Raw genomic sequence first — 16,692 nt, forward strand, 5'->3', positions numbered from 1 at the left:
CTCGACGCCTAGCAAGTCGAGCAGGTCGCGTTCACGGTCCAGGAGGTCGAACCACCGGTGCGTGGCCTGGTTGTAGGTGCGCCGGACCCGAGAGTGTTTGTACATGGCCCGGCACACCTTCTCCCACAGCTTCCGATGCTCCCGGAGCCCGTACCCGCTAGCGATCCTGCCGCCTGCCGCGATGGTCTTGGGGAGGCAGCGCTGCACATAGTAAACCAGTGCGGCCACCTCCTCCGCGCTGAAAATCTCCCGGGCTATGACTTTCTCCCCCCGCAATCGCCTGCATGGGAGCTGGGTACGGGTGCGGGACCCTTCCCCTTCTCCTTCCCGGCTCCCTTTGCCATGGTCCTGTACAGCAGACAGAAAAAACAAGCATTTGCAATGCAAGAGGTCTCGCATTTGCGAGGGTTTGAGCTATTAGCGTTGCATTATTACTTGCAACACCAATAGCTGAAACCTTCCGTAAGGCACCCGAAACAAAACACAGGGGTAAAAGATGTTACCATTTCTAATGCCAATAGCTCTAACTCTCGCAAATGTGAGACCCATTGCATTGTAAATGCTTGTTTTTTTCTGCAGTTCCCCTTAAGCTCATAGGAAAGAAAATCATGCTCCACTATAGAGAGTAATCTTGATGGTGCTAATGATGTGTTGTATTTATTTTAGAATGTCTATATTGTGCAATATTATAGATCGAATGTGCAGCTTTGAATCAGATATGATGAATTATTGGGCCTATATTTTTAGCCATGTTTAATTCCAACCTGGATTGTTTTAAAAGTTTTATCCTATTGTGTGTTTTTAAGGATGTTTTATCCGAAATAAACGTTTTTGATTGATATGCTTTTAACGATTTGTAGTTAAGCACCACTTTATTATCCTTGTGCATCATGGGAGGATATTTCCCTCGCCATACTGGTGCACACAAACCATAGGCATAGCAGGTTCTTATGTAGTGCTCATTTACCCTTTGTGCAAACTTTTTTATATGTCCTCAAGAGGCACAATATATGCAAATTGTTTGGAAAGCTGAAGATTCTTGCCGCTTTATAAGTACCAACTCAACTCAAGTCCTAACAGAGGTCTCCATAGGCAGGCTGAACCTTGTATCCTTGTCTTGTTTGCCTACTCTTAGATCCACTAGTGAGAAAACTATTGGGGCTAAGGAGAAACCATGGAGGGCCCCACCATAACCTGTGGGAGTCTCTTACAGACAATCAGGGACCCAAGACATGTTAGCAGAAAGCCCTGTAAGATATTACTGGGAAACAGTCTGTTGAAAGGAGATATAAGAGGAAGAGGGCTTTGAGTCCAGGTTGGCAGTACAGATGGCCTAGTAAACATCACATGACCTTTCCCCAGGCCACTTCAGCCATCAAGGGACCAATGCTGTGCCAAAAGGAAGTTCAGAGGAAAAAGTGGAGAGAAACAACCAGGCTTTTAGGCATAGGCCAGATTTAAGGCACCACAGTAAATATTAAGCATATGGTATATTGGTGTAGACATCACTGGCAAACCATTCCAATGTGCAGATTGCAGAGCCACAGAGCCTCATTATAAGATCCACGCAGTGTCTAAAACATGGTTTCAGTGCCCCAGTACTTAAACTCAAAAACGTTTTTAATTGAGGTGCGCTACAGTCCTGTGCAGCCCAGCCCTGGCTCCAGACGATCAGTAGGTTGTAAATTAGCCCTTTGTGTGAGGGCAGAACACAACCTATTCAAATATAAGTATGAACCACCTCTCCCTCTTCCAGCACAGTAAGACTATCAGTAGGCAGATGAATGCAGATGTATCTTCTGTCACACCCAGCCCTCTCTGTGTTGTGTCTGTCTAGAAGGTATGCACAAAGTGTAGCTGTCACCATGCCCAGATGTGTATTGGAGTCAGGCTGCAAAGCATAAAGAGTCATAAGCATAAAGAAATGCCCACTTTCTAAAAGTGGCATTACTAAAATAGTAATGTAAAATCCAACAACACCAGTAAAGAGGATTTTTCACCACTATTCTATACATACCAAACATGGCAGCCCCACTCCTTTCTGATCAGGAATTACTACTAAGAAGTATATAGGGAATTCCCAATGCTAGCCTAGGAGAGGAGTAGGCCTGATGGCTGTGAAAAACTAAATAGACTGTTTATCACTACCAGGCCATGCCACACATAAATGCACATATCCTACCTTTTACTTACACAGCACCCTACCTATAGGGCTACCTAGGGCCTACCTTAGGGGTGACCTACGTGCAATAAAAGGGGAGTTTAAGGCTTGGCAAGTAGTTTTTTTTTTTTTTTTTTTTCAAAACCTTTATTGTGTATCATAGGCATACAGATACGGGCCCACAACCATTCTGGCCGGCCTCGAAATCGATTAATAGCACAAAACACAGGATTGAAACAGCCCAGCAGTCTCAGAGACGAAAAACAGCAACCAGAGCACGACATATGGGAAAGGGGACCGCTGGGTACAGGATAAAGTAGGTTAATTTTAAAAGTTTTTAAAAGAGAAGGATCAGGCGCATTCAATCCATCGAAGACACATAGCGGGCAATGATCACAGCAAATTGTCGACAAAACGAAGGGTGGCAACCGAAAAATCAGCATAAAAAGACAGGTATCAGGATAATAGCATACATTCACAGTACCCACTGGTCATTGCCCGCCCCATGGACGTGGAACATCTCAACCCATGTTAGAATAAAACCAACAACAGAAACAATAAGCAGCGCTACACCTAGCCACCATGCTGACCCAAGAAAAGAAACGAAAAGTAAAAAGAACCAAGAAAGAGAGGAGAAAAATAAGGCCTATAGTAACATAAACAAAACAAAAAAAACCCTCCCCCAACCCCCCACCCTACACGCATGCTGAGGCTACGGCCTACCCCCCCCCTAGCAGTGTGTCTGTCGCCCGAAAAATGAAACCCGAAATTTAGAGTCAAAAAAGAAAAAAAGAGAAAAGAAAAGGAGGTAATATAATACCGGAGGAGGGCAAACCCAACAGGCTCCCGGACTCCCCTACCATGAGCGTAATCGCCACCCCAAAGGAAACAATCAACTACTACAGTATCTTAGTACCATAAAAACGGGGGCGAAATATCACGTAGTGCGCTATTAAGCATATCGCAGGAACTTGCCAATCCGTATCCCCCCCAGCCCCACAGACATCAAACAGTAGCGGAAAACACTTAGCCCTGGCCCTTTTTCGTAAGTCCCCCGTGCCATGGCCACAAAGGAGATGCCGTTTCAGCAGACAAAAGAAGACAAAATGTCCACGCCTGGCCAGGGCGCAACTCGCCAGCACAAAATGGATGCCGCCGGCCACGGACAGAATCTCCTCCATTATAGACGATCACTCCCAGTTCCAAGTCCGAAAAAGCATACCACCGCAAAGATACAAGGGTGAGGGAGGAGGTGGCAGACATACGAGGCAACAGTAGTTGAACCAGTGTCTGGGCCATCAGCGGTGCTGTAGCGGACGGGGACAAAGTCAAATGATGGGATAGGCGACCTCCATAACAATTGAAACATGTAGGCAGTCCGTCCCAGACACCTACACTGTCCAGGATCGTGCATTCCCCTCCGCATCCAAGCAAAACCACAGGATCCTCCTCAAACGTAGGTGGGAGCAATTCCTCGCAAAACTGGTGAGCATCCGAACGCAGTTTCCCCAGTGTGATCGCAATATCGTCAAGCCTTTCACCAAGCGCCCGGCAGCCATCACTCCAAGCAGACTGAGAGTCATTCAGGGCGGCAAGGATGTCGCTGTTGGATAGCACAGGCCGGAGCCCCCACCTCGAAGAGTCACTCGGTGCCGCACACTCGACCTCACGTAGCACCTCAGTGGACAAGGGGTGATACCCCATCTCGTGCAGGCGCCCGTCGGGCGCTCCCAGTTGGAAAGGAGAACAAAGGCTAGGTGGGGAGAAGACCGGTCCGGGCAGTCCGCTGCTGGAGTATCGAGGGCTTCCAAAATGTGGACCCAGACAGCAATCAGCGGCAGTGGCCATCTCTGCTCCGAATCAACCACAGGCTTAAACACGGGAGCATCCAATGATAACCGGGCAGGGCAGTAAACCAAGCCGAAAGGCTCACCTCCCGGACTCCGCATCCAAGATCAATTCCACCGAGCCACCAAGCCGAGGGCGCACTCAAGCCGCACCATATGACCGCCGGGCACCCTCAGGGAGGACCGCTCTGGAGCCGCTGCATCCCGGTGGGCCGACTCCGCCCAGGTTCCGCTGGCCGCCGCCGATGAGTCAGTGCCCGGCCATGTTTGGCAGTCTAGGGCTCGGCACAGGGTCGTGTAAGGCAGTCGGTAAACTCCACCAATATATCCGTCTGCGAGGCCGGTAGAGACAGCGGAATCGCGCAGCCGGCATCCGCGCGTCTTCACATTCGCCCCGCTACCATGTAATGCCAAAATCGTGTGCAGGATCGCCATGTGGGGCTCAAAGGCATACGGAGCCGGGAGCTTACACGTCCGTGTCGATCGCCATCTTGGCTCCTCCGGCAAGTAGTTTTAATTGCCAAGTGTAAGTAGCACGCCTGTGACAGGTTTGAAAGGTTACGTCTGTGGGTGGCAGAAGCAGTGCTGCAGGCCCACTAGTAACATTTAATTTACAGGGCTTGGGTATATGGTATACCATTTTACAAGGGACTAACAAGTAAATCAAATATGCCAAAAAGGTGTAAATCAACCATACCATGTTTAGAGGAGAGAGCACCTGCCCTTGGGCACTGATTAGCAGTGATGAAGTGCTCAGAGCCCTAAAGCCAACAAAAAGAATGTCAGAACAATAGGCGGAGCAAGCCAAAATGTTTGGTATTAACCCTGTAGAAAGCACCATGTCCAACACCTTCACACTGCTTTCCTTTGCTGCCTCTCACTGTTAAAGACTTACACCCTTTTTCTCTCCACGTCTTTCTGAAATCCTTCATCTGCATATTGCATACCTCATCCTTTCGTCTTCATCACCCTCTTTTTACTATCTGTCTTAGGCACTTCCTTGCATCCCCTTAATTTCATCATCAAATGTTACTTTTCCCTTATTTTTATTTATTTATTTGAAAGGTTTTATATAGCGCTGGCTAGACCCGGGAGTATCAGAGCGCTTTACATGTGCACAAACACAATTACAGGACAGAGAGAGGATTTGTGCAATAGCAGAGCATAACAGTAAGTGAAATCAAACTGAAAATGTCCCAGGGCAATATACATGAAAAAGGCACTCACGGAGGTCTATTATACAAGGCACAGCCAAAAACAGATAGATTTACATATAGAGTGGAAGAGGGAGGAAAGAGTTTCTGGGCAGAGCTGTGGGTGAGGTAATAATTAGATGAGAATAGGCGGGGGTAAACCAAGTTGGGGGCGAGGGGGGTGGGATGGTCAACCGGAAGGGATTTTTGAAAGAAGGAGGTAAGGGAAGTGGGAGGGGGAGAGGGGAAAGAAGGGGGAGGGGGAGCGTACAAGGAGAGAGAGAGAGAAGAGAGAGGAAGTAGAAGTGAGAGAAAGTAGTGGGATAGAGGAGGATGAGGACGGTGGAGGAGAGAGTGTGGGGTCAGATGCCAGGTTAAAGACCCCAATATTTGCTGAGGAGATGCAGTTTAAGTTCTTTTTTAAAGCAGATGTAGGAGGGGTTGCAACGCAATTCCTTGGGGGTGGGCATTCTAGGTGATTGGCGCATTTCCAGAGAAGGAGCGAGATTGAATGGTTTTCTTTTTGAATATGGGGGGGACGAGGAGGAAAGTGTTTGTGCTCCTCATCGGTCTGGAGCCGCCTGCTTTTTTGAGTTTATTTGTGAGGTACAGTGGGTTATTCTGGTTTAGAGCTTTATGCGTGATGCATGCTGTCTTGTAGGAGGATCTGCCTTCAACGGGCAGCCAGTTTAGAGCCTTCAGGGCTGGGGAGATGTGGTCAATACGTCTGTAGTCAGTGATAAGCCTGGCTGCTAGGTGGAGCACAGATCTGAGTGGGGCTAGGTGGACTTTGGGGGTTCCTGTGAAGATACCATTACCATAGTCGATTTTAGAGAGAACCAGTGATTGGACAACCCATTTGAAGTCTTCAGGTGGAATGAAGGGTTTGATTCTCTTCAGATGACGGAGAGTGAAAAGAGCCCCCTTAGCTGAGTTTTTTAGGTGTTTGTTAAGGGTAAGATTTTTGCCAATGGTTATTCCAATTGATTTCACTGAATTGGACAAAGAGAGTGAGCAGTTGAGTGCATTAAGGTCAGAGATCCAGGTTTGGATGGGGAGTCCATTATTTTTAGGGGGAAAGCTGATGATTCCAGTTTTCTTAGGTTTGAGTTTGAGATGGTTGGAGTGGAACCAGTATTGGATCTTGTTCAAGGTAAGTTTAAGATGAAGTACATCAGAGTGGGATTTAATCTTATAGTAAAGTTGGGTGTCATCAGCATAGAGTTGGTAATTGATTCCAGCTTGTTTCAGAATGAGGGTAAGGGGTTCCATGAAGAGGTTAAAGAGAGAGGGGGAGAGAATAGAGCCTTGAGGGACACCTAGTGAAACCAGTGAGGGGTTAGATAGACAGTCATTCATTTTGATTTGTTGTGTTCTTTGTTGGAGAAATGAGGTGAACCATTCAAGGACCTGACTGATAAGGCTAAAGCGGGTCTTGAGCGAGTTGAGTAGGGAATTGTGGTTGACTGTATCAAAGGCAGCCGAGAGGTCAAGGAGAATGAGTAGGCAGGATTCACCGTTGTCAAAGGACGAGTGGATGTAATCGACTATGTTTAGCATGGCGGTTACAGTGCTGAAGCCTTTTCTAAAGCCGGATTGCAGGGAGTCTAGAAGGTTGAAGTTGTTAATGTGCTTATCCAATTGAAACAAAGCATATTTTTCAAGGGCTTTGGAAAGAAGTGGTAGGTTCGAGATAGGGCAGAGATTGTTCGGGTCATTAGTGTCTGAGGTGGTATTTTTAGGGATAGGCGTGATTTGACGAGTTGAAGTGAGTGAGGGACACATCCTGTGGAGAAGGAGCTGTTAATGATGGTGGTCCAATAAGGGGCAATAATGTGGTTAAGATTTTGGATAATACTAGAAGGGATGGGTCTTTGGTGTGTGAGGATGGCTTAAGTTTGGAGATGATGTTAAAGACTTTGAGTTCAGTTACAGGGTAGAAGTCAGCCCAGGATGCATTGTTTTTCAGTTGCAGGAGGGGAAGGCTAGGTTCTGGAGGGGTGAGGGAGAGTGGAAGAGTAAGGAGGCAGGATCAGGACGGGAAGATCGCGTAATGTAATGTCAGAGACAAATGGGAATTGGGTGGGGTCTGAGTTAGATGGAATGTTGGCGATTTTATCCAAGAAGAAGTTGGCAATTTCCTCACATCTAATAGTTGAGGCAGTAAGTTTAAAGGGGACTGTGGTTGTTTGGTTGCGAACAATGTTAAATAGTTCTCTGGGTCTATTTTTAGCACAATCTAGTTGTGTTCAGAAGAACGTAACCTTTTCCTTGAAGATGTGTTTTGTATAGGTAGATCTAGTGGCCCGGAGACAGGTTTTGTTAGTTTGGGAGGGATTAGGAGGTCTATGACCTTCTTGGCAGTCTTGTTGAAAAGCTTGTTCCCTGTCAATTTTCAACAGCTGGTTACCTTCCTCACACTATTTCACAATAAATTACAATTACCATTGCCACACACAAGTATTGCTCAATTCCCTCTGGGAGAGGATACGGGCTGAATGAGCATGTGTTCTCAACACCTTTATGACCGCCCCTAAGTCATGTGTTGTATTTACATGACTTAGATGTATTAATATTAAAAATAACAATGGGTTGTATTTTTTTCAATATTTATTACTTTAAAAAAGTTATTGTAATTTATAATGGCAATAGCTTAAACTTTTGCAAATAACTTTTTGGAAGATTATGTTTAGTGTATTTTATTGTGATGAAAATACAAGAACAGAAGTGAAATATTAACATTTTTTTGTGACATTTGTAATAAAGTTTGAAACATTGAGAGAACATATTTGAATCAGTTGTTCTTGAATGGTTGGACAGATTGATGCTGTGGTGGCTCTGAATGATGTTGTGGCGGCGACGAGTGATGCTGTGGCGTTCAGTGATGCTCTGGTAGCGCATAGTGATGTTGTGGTGCCCCTGAGTGATGCTGTGGTGATGCGATAGATAGAGGGAGGGCGATAGATAGATAGAGGGAGGGCGAAAGATAGATAGAGGGAGGGCGAAAGATAGATAGAGGGAGGGTGAGAGATAGAGGCAGGGCAAGAGGGCGAGGGATGGAGTGTAGGCGAGGGATGGAGTGTGGGCGAGGGATGGAGTGTGGGCGAGGGATGGAGTGTGGGCGAGGGATGGAGTGTGGGGCGGGGGAGGGAGTGTGGGGCGGGGGAGGGAGTGTGGGGCGGGGGAGGGATGGAGTGTGGGGCGGCGGAGGGATGGAGTGTGGGGCGGGGGAGGGATGGAGTGTGGGGTGGGGGAGGGATGGAGTGTGGGGCGGGGAGGGATGCATGGATGGAGTGCGGGGATGGATGGATGGATGGAGTACAGGGATGGATGGATTGAGTGCAGGGATGGATGGATGGAGTGGGGGGATGGATGGATGGAGTGGGGGGATGGATGGAGTGGGGGGATGGATGGAGTGGGGGGATGGATTGAGTGGGGGGATGGATGGAGTGGGGAGGATGGATGGATGGAGTGGGGGGGATGGATGGATGGAGTGGGGGGATGGATGGATGGAGTGGGGGGATGGATGGATGGAGTGGGGGATGGATGGATGGAGTGGGGGGATGGATGGATGGAGTGGGATGGATGGGGATGGATGGATAGAGTGGCATGGATGGATGGAGTGGGATGGATGGATGGAGTGGGATGGATGGATGGAGTGGGGTGGATGGATGGATGGATGGATGTAGTGGGGGGATGGATGGATGGGGGATGGATGGATGGAGTGGGGATGGAGTGTGGGGCGGGGGAGGGATGGAGTGTGGGGTGGGGAAGGATGGATAGATGGAGTGTGGGGATGGATGGATGGAGTACAGGGATGGATGGATTGAGTGCAGGGATGGATGGAGTGGGGGGATGGATGGATGGAGTGGGGGGATGGATGGAGTGGGGGGATGGATGGAGTGGGGGGATGGATTGAGTGGGGGGATGGATGGAGTGGGGAGGATGGATGGATGGAGTGGGGGGGATGGATGGATGTAGTGGGGGGATGGATGGATGGAGTGGGGGGATGGATGGATGGAGTGGGGGATGGATGGATGGAGTGGGGGGATGGATGGATAGAGTGGGATGGATGGAGATGGATGGATGGAGTGGCATGGATGGATGGAGTGGGATGGATGGATGGAGTGGGGTAGATGGATGGATGGATGTAGTGGGGGGATGGATGGATGGAGTGGGACGGATGGATGGATGGAGTGGGGGGATGGATGGAGTGGGGGGATGGATGGAGAGGGACGGATGGATGGATGGAGTGGGATGGATGGATGCAGTGGGGGATGGATGGATGGAGTGGGATGGATGGATGGAGTGGGGGGATGGATGGGTGGATGGAGTGGGGGATAGATGGATGGATGGAGTGGGGGGATGGAGTGGGGGATGGATGGATGGATGGAGGGGATGGATGGATGGATGGCGTGGGGGATGGATGGAGTGGGGGATGGATGGATGGAGTGGGATGGATGGATGGAAGGATGGACGGATGGATGGATGGAGTGGGGGGATGGATGGATGGAGTGGGGGGATGGATGGATGGATGGAGTGGGATAGATGGATGGAGTGGGGGATAGATGGATGGAGTGGGGGATGGATGGATGGAGTGTGGGGATGGATGGAGTGGGGGGATGGATGGATGGAGTGGGGGGATGGATGGATGGAGTGGGGGGATGGATGGATTGAGTGGGATGGATGGAGTGGGGGGATGGATGGATGGAGTGGGGGGATGGATGGATGGAGGGGATGGATGGATGGATGGAGTGGGGGGGATGGATGGAGTGGGATGGATGGATGGGGTGGGGGGATGGATGGATGGAGTGGGATGGATGGATGGAGTGGGATGGATGGATGGAGTGGGGGGATGGATGGATGGAGTGGGGGGATGGATGGAGTGGGGGATGGATGGATGGGGTGGGGGATGGATGGATGGAGTGGGGGGATGGATGGAGGAGTGGGATGGATGGATTGATGGAGTGGGGGGGTGGATGGATGGAGTGGGGGGATGGATGGATGGAGTGGATCCAAAAATGTTGCTGCAAATTTTTCGATCCATTGCAGCTATTTCGTAACGATGTGATGTACTAGCTTGAAATTCTGAATATAACCGTTTTTAAAACGATAAATTAGAGTAAAAGCTCGCTGTGGTTTTGCAGAGTGGACATGTGTTCAACAGCAAAGGGTGTAAAACCTCGCCGCACCCAGAGCTGCAGGGATGGGGGCCAGCCTCCAGCTGAGCTGAGACAGTCTTCGACGAAGGCTTGGGAGGCATCGCGTGCAACACCCACTGCGATTCCACCAGACTAATCTGCTAAGCGGTTGCTATAATTAACGCCTCAATTAATTCTGGCCACAATTTAGTAATTGGCAATGGCGGAGCATGTGTAAGAAACACCAACATTTACTCAGCGTTGGATAGATGGTCTCGATGCAGTCAAACTTCAGCGTTGTGTTCGAAAAGAGTAAAGACCCAGCGTGCTGCATCCTTCTGATGAAAACAAAGCGGCTGAGCTGCCAAACCAGGCTGAGGCAACAAGTACATGTGATAAACCACTGGTACCAGGCAAATCTGTCCAGGGGCGTGCTGAAACCTCCCGCTTTAGCAGCTACCACAGGGGCGCGGCTCTAACGGCCTCTTCTGTCCGCAACTCACGAGATAAAACCGCATAAAGATAGATGGAATGACAAAAAAGGGAAAGAAAGATGAACGATTACCAGGAAGGATGGGTGCAAGGATTCGTGGCTGGGAGAAAGAACGAGTTAATGGGTGGATTGGATAAAGAATGCATGGGTGCATGTATGAAAGGATGCTTGGATGGATGAAAGGATGCTTGGATGGATGAAAGGATGCTTGGATGGATGAAAGGATGTTTGGATGGATGGATGAAAGGATGCTTGGATAGATGAAAGGATAATGGATGGATGGATTCGGGGTAGGTGAAAAGAAGCGTGGGAGGGTTAAAAGATGCGTGGGTGGGTGAAAAGATGCGAGGGTGGGTCCGTGAAAGGGAGGGTGGGTCTGCAAAAGGGAGGGTGGGTGGATCAGCGAAAGGGTGGGTGGGTGGGAAAATGGCACTGTGAAAAGTTGCTCCGTGAACGGGTGGGCAAAGTATGCATGGGTGGGGGGGCTTTGTGCTTTTTACATTATGTTGCCTCCAAATGGTGCTACAGGATCAGAGATTGCGCGGCTTCCACACTAGCTCAGCGCCCTTCAGTCATGGGTATACATAGTATTTCATTCGCTCAAGCTGTTTCTGTGATGCAAGTGATTGTGATGTCTGTGCCATTGACGTGTTGCCGTTATTAACTGCAGCTTGTGCTTCGATCTGTTTGACTTGTCCCTTAACTAGGATTCTTGCAAAATAATAGACTATTGTGTGGAAAACCAGAAAATCCGTCATGATAAAACACCAGGTAAATAAGAACATTTTATAACACAGGGTGAAGTACATCACGTGGACGATTACATTTAGGCCACAGAAAAGCTATTTAATTCAACAAAACATTTAAGATAGGAAGGCACTTTCATGCCTAGAATGTTGTGTGCCACTGATTGGGACAGACAGCTGTTCACACGGTCCTAAGCGTGTGATGGCTTCAGACTGGAGGAAGGCCACACAACAATCCTACTTACTAGTCACCGCGATGAAAATAACCAAAGGCGGACACAAAGAAGAAATAGCTTCTATTATACACTAACAACTTGGTGCATGGCAGGGGTGCCATCAAAAAGGAGACACAAAGCACCCTTTTTAACATGGGCCCAGTGAAAGGCCACCATAAATGTGGAACTTGTTCAGTCTGCGGTTTGACAATTGAAGGCTTTCACTTCACCGATGGAACGAAACACTGGCGCCATGAGGACTTCACAAACTGCAAAACCAGGTACGCAGTGTACGCCATAACTTGTCCGTGTGGAAAAATCTATATAGGGAAGACGACACAAGAAGTGTGCCAGCGGATAATTCAACATAAATCCCGAATCCCGAATCAATAACAAAGTGCTCACTGCGCCTCTGGTATCGCACTTTCTGAAAAAAGATCATGCAGCAAACGATCTGAAGTGGACCATCTTGGCGAGCATAAAAAATGTCCCGGGCGCCGGAGGAGATCCTGATGCAAGACTGGCACAGAAAGAGGCATACCTCATCCTGAAATTCAACACTGCAGTGTCAGGATTGAACGATTCGAATGAACTCAGCAATCTGTAAATGAACTGTCTGTCCGCTTCGCTAGTCTGCTTATGCCGTTGCTACTCTCGTGAATGCGCTGTACCAAAACCTCGGGCATTAGAGATTCATTAATTTACAACTTTCATGTAAACGATCTATCGTTCGTGTGCCGCACACTTCGTGCTACTGTTAAAAAACTCCAAATCCCACAATACACTGGGACCATTGGGCGTTTAAATATGGGGAGACACGCCCCCTTTTGCAACAAGCTGTGTCTCAGAAGTCACTGTGTGCCGGACCGTTGCAGCGCGCTTTCTCTGTTGAGAAGTAAGTCATCTGTTTGGGATATTTATCCCCTGTTTGGACATGTATTAAATCACGGTCATCCGGATGGCAATCTAAACGCGTGCCCCCCCCTTTTTTTCTTTAACAGCACGCCAGCCCGTGCGGCGGCTGCCGCCTCCCACGCACTCAATTTAAATATATGACCGCTTCAAACAAGGTAGGATTTCCCTCACTCACTCTGTGTTGTACTGAGGTATCAACTGGGTTTCAAGAGTTATATTGAGTTCCAACTCTCTCTCCAGACTCTAGATATACACACCGAACAACTGATTACGGCCGGCTCCGCGTCCTTGTCCAGCGGCAACCTAGCCCTCTGTCAAGGTACGCTTTTGATTTGATGTAGCAACCTGTCTGCGGCATATTTACAACACAGGCAGTCTGTATCTAATGCAAATCTCCTATTTCGATTCTTCCCGTAGGTAGTGACCCCTCCATCTCACAAATAAGGTACCTTTTTATTTTGAAGTGGGTGAGTCCATGCGATGAGCTTATTTAAATGACCCCTCACTTACACCGTGTCTTAATTGTTTCACAGTGACAACAACCCCCCAGTCCCTGTCCTGAGGAGAACCCACTGAATGGTATTGGGTTCGAAACGCGTCGACGTTCTTACCTCCAAGATACCAAATTACTAGGGCACGCTAGGATACAACTAAAACACATTTTGGAATTGTTCAACTGTTCCCATGTTGTTTCTAGCCTAAGCACCTGAAGTGGTATCTACTGTGTATCTTGTGATGGTTGTAACAAGGAGTTTTTTTCAAACTTAACAGTCCCCTTGTTTATGTCATATCCAGGATTGGAGCCTCTGTAAAGTAATTAATTTGAGGCCTTCCATAGTTGTCCATGTTATTTATGTATGACAATTTCATTGTTTACACATTGTTTTGATAATTGTTTCTTAGTTCACTGAATTTGGTTTTTGTATTGTGTTATGAATGTTGTGTTGTATCTTTTTGATGCCAAAGAATTCCTTGCACAAAATATTTTATATAAAAAATACTAAGTCATTCAACACAAATGGTTGTCCAACCTAGTGATTTATTACACTAGGTCTGTGTACTGTGATGTCAATTCAATACTGCCCGGCCATTGCTTTGTTTTTCTATGTAGTAGTGGTCCAGGCCGGTCAGTGACAGGACCCAAGCCTTCCATAGTTTCCCCTGGCACAATACAAAGCATGAATTACTTGGTTTTCAAATTTGCGACCCTTTTTCTTTAACACTCAGCTTGGCGTCCCAACTCAGGCAACACATTCCTCATTCCCCAAAATGATGTGTGCCAAAAGGAATAACTGATTAACTCGATCTGAGCTACATATTGCACTTTCTAAACTGGCAGTCGACTTATGTGATTCTACTACATATGGAACTAACTCTGTAATGATTACTACTGGTAGTTTTAGAACACTAGCAAAGGGAGGGGCGAATGGGAGCATTAGGTGAGAGTAAGGGTGACGAGACGCATGGGGAGCAGCAGCCTTTGATGTGCCGGCCGGCCATGGGCAGTGAATAATTAGGGGAGGAGAAATGCCAGAGCGCACGCTGGGAAGCTTGTGGGAGGGAGGCTGGTGGCTTTGATGCTGTGCACGCGCTTTTTCACGGGCACAGCATCAAATCGCCCCTTTGGTTAAGCTCTGGATAAGCCTGCAATGCTTGCGCATTGGCAGAGGTCGAGCCCTAAAAAGGAGAGAATAGGGAAAAAGTAAAGTAAACATTTTTTTTTAAAAGTAGCTTGAAAAGTAACGAAAAGTTGAAAAAGACACAAAATATATATCTAGAAAAAAAGAGGGATAGATATAGAGTAGAAAAGAAAAGTCCAAAGAAACAAAGGATTGCACAGATGAAAGGAGGATTAGAAAGCATGCACAGAACCACAGCAATGAATGAAAAACAAGATGGCCGCGCCCATTGAGGACCGCGTGGGCAAGTTTGCGCGATTTTTCCCCTGCAAGTACGCAAAAACATGTGCAAACTCGTTATAGCGCACCGCACACAACGCGACATTGCCAGTAGCGCCCGGAAATGGAAATACGTAATGCGCACAAGTACGACCGCATTGGCAACCTCGCGGTCGGTGCGCTGCAAGCGGTCCGCAAATAAGCAAAAAAACGTGCAAAAACGCAAAAAAAAGAAATCCGCAAATTCGCACGAATTCGCGGATTGCAAGTTCGATTTCGAGCGAATTTGCGCCCCGCGAATCTCGCGAAATTGCAGAAAAATGAATTTTGCAAAACTGAAAGCACTTAGCAGGTGCAAAAGTTCAAGCTAATTTGTAAACATTCCCTGTAGTGCTTCCTGAGGGGCCCCTCCAGAGTTCAGTTGCCTCCTTGCAACTATTCTCTGACCCTGCTCTGACCCTCAAAGCAGGGTCAGAGAATAGTTACAAGCATGGCACAATGCTCCTGTAAAAAAAATTAAACTGCAACAGGAAGCACTTACAGCTAAGGAAGCAGGTGCCAGACTTGAAGCTCAAATTCAGTGACACATTAACCAGCCCCAAATTAATTGATGCTGGGAAGGTGTGCTTTCCCCCCATAATCTACAGTGGTGAACAAGAGGGTGGTAGTGGTGAACCAGAGGGTGACAGTGGTGAACCAGAGGGTGCTGTGATGAACCAGAGGGTGGCAGTGGTGAGTGCTGAACCAGAGGGTGGCAGGGGTGAACCAGAGGGTGTCAGTGGTGAACCAGAGGGTGGCAGTGGTGAACAAGAGGGTGGTAGTGGTGAATCAGAGGGTGACAGTGGTGAACCAGAGGGTGCTGTGATGAACCAGAGGGTGGCAGTGGTGAGTGCTGAACCAGAGAGTGGCAGCAGGGGTGAACCAGAGGGTGCTGTGATGAACCAGAGGGTGGCAGTGGTGAGTGCTGAACCTGAGGGTGGCAGGGGTGAACCAGAGGGTGTCAGTGGTGAACCAGAGGGTGCTGTGATGAACCAGAGGGTGGCAGTGATGAACCAGAGGGTGGCAGTGGTGAACCAGAGGGGGGCAGTGATGAACCAGAGGGTGGCACTGGTGAACCGGAGGGTGCTGTGATGAACCAGAGGGTGGCAGTGATGAACCAGAGTGGGACAGTGATGATCCAGAGGGTGGCAGTGGCAAACCAGAGGGTGGCAGTGATGATCCTGAGGGTGGCAGTGATGATCCTGAGGGGGGCAGTGGCGAACCAGAGGGTGGCAGTGATGAACCAGAGGGTGGCAGTGATGAACCAAAGGGTGGCAGTGATGAACCAGAGGGTGGCAGTGGTGAACCAGAGGGTGGCAGTGATGAACCAGAGGGTGGCAGTGATGATCCTGAGGGTGTCAGTGGCGAACCAGAGGGTGATAGTGATGAACCAGAGGGTGGCAGTGGTGAACCAGAGGGTGGCACTGGTGACCCGGAGGGTGGCTGCGATGAACCACAGGGTCGCAAACAGGCTGGACACGTAGAAACAACATGGTCGCGACCGTTGTGACCACACAAGTAAGTTTGCGTTCCCGAACTTGTAAAAAACCCTCGCAAACTGGCAAAAACCCTTGCGTACACGCAAAAACAAACAAATTCGCAAATTCGCACGAATTCGCGGATTTTGCAAATTGCGAGTTCGCTTTCGCGCGAAACGCGAATTCGCAAATTTCGCCCGTACTTATTTGAGACGGGGTGTTGTGAGGGAAGAGGTGTGATCTTGAATGAGAGGGACTCCTCTAAGTTTGTTATCAATGATACCTCTATTGTTTTGAGTAGGACCGGTAAGGGTTGGGTGGGATGGTAGGAATGGGCATCTGAGTGGGCTTTTTGGGGTTTGTAAGAGTGAAGCAGAGAGGAGATTCCTCTAGGAGAACAGATTGGTGCCACGCATTGGGCGTGTTGAGATGTTACGAAAGGGAACTGTTTTCCAACTAGGTAGGGTAAATTTCGATATTAGAGTAGGGTGGTTCTGGCGTTCTCTGGAAGTCAATGTTCTTGGAAGAGTAGTGTACCTTGATTGGTTCAAGATCACCACCTTAAA

This window comes from Lissotriton helveticus, chromosome 4_1, assembly GCF_964261635.1.
Source record: "Lissotriton helveticus chromosome 4_1, aLisHel1.1, whole genome shotgun sequence".
NCBI classification, from domain to species: Eukaryota; Metazoa; Chordata; class Amphibia; order Caudata; family Salamandridae; genus Lissotriton; species Lissotriton helveticus.